Consider the following 576-nt stretch of genomic DNA (forward strand, 5'->3'; position numbering starts at 1 on the left):
CTTACAATATGCAGATGACACACCTTTCTTGCTAGAAGCAAAGAGAACTTGAAATACTTACTGATGAAGATCAAAGATCACAGACTTCAATATGGATTGCACCTCACTGTAAAGAAAATTAAAATACTGACAAGTGAAGCAATAAATAATATCATGATAAACAGAGAAACAATCACTCATCTATCTGTTGCACTGTGGTGGTTTGCATGTTGCTGTGATGATGAATTATGGAAGCTATGTCATTGGCCCTTTTAAATACAGCAGTACCAACCAAAGCAGACACATTTCAGGAGAGTTTCCAAACTAAGATTGACTAGGAAGAAGGAGAGGCAGACTATTTCTGAAAGGCTAGTCACTGAAAATATTATGAAAGCAGTCAAACATTGTCAGGTATAGTACCAGAAGATGAAAATGTTATGAATAACATCAGAACATTTTCAGATACAGGGCCAGACCCTCAGGTTGGAAGGCACTCAAAATACGACTGGTGAAGAGTTGCCTCCTCAAAGTAGAACTGACCACAGTGACATGAATGAAGCAAAGCTCTCAGGGCTTTCATTTGCTGATAGGATACAA

The sequence above is a fragment of the Chrysochloris asiatica genome, unplaced genomic scaffold (assembly GCF_000296735.1).
Source record: "Chrysochloris asiatica unplaced genomic scaffold, ChrAsi1.0 scaffold00171, whole genome shotgun sequence".
NCBI classification, from domain to species: domain Eukaryota; kingdom Metazoa; phylum Chordata; class Mammalia; order Afrosoricida; family Chrysochloridae; genus Chrysochloris; species Chrysochloris asiatica.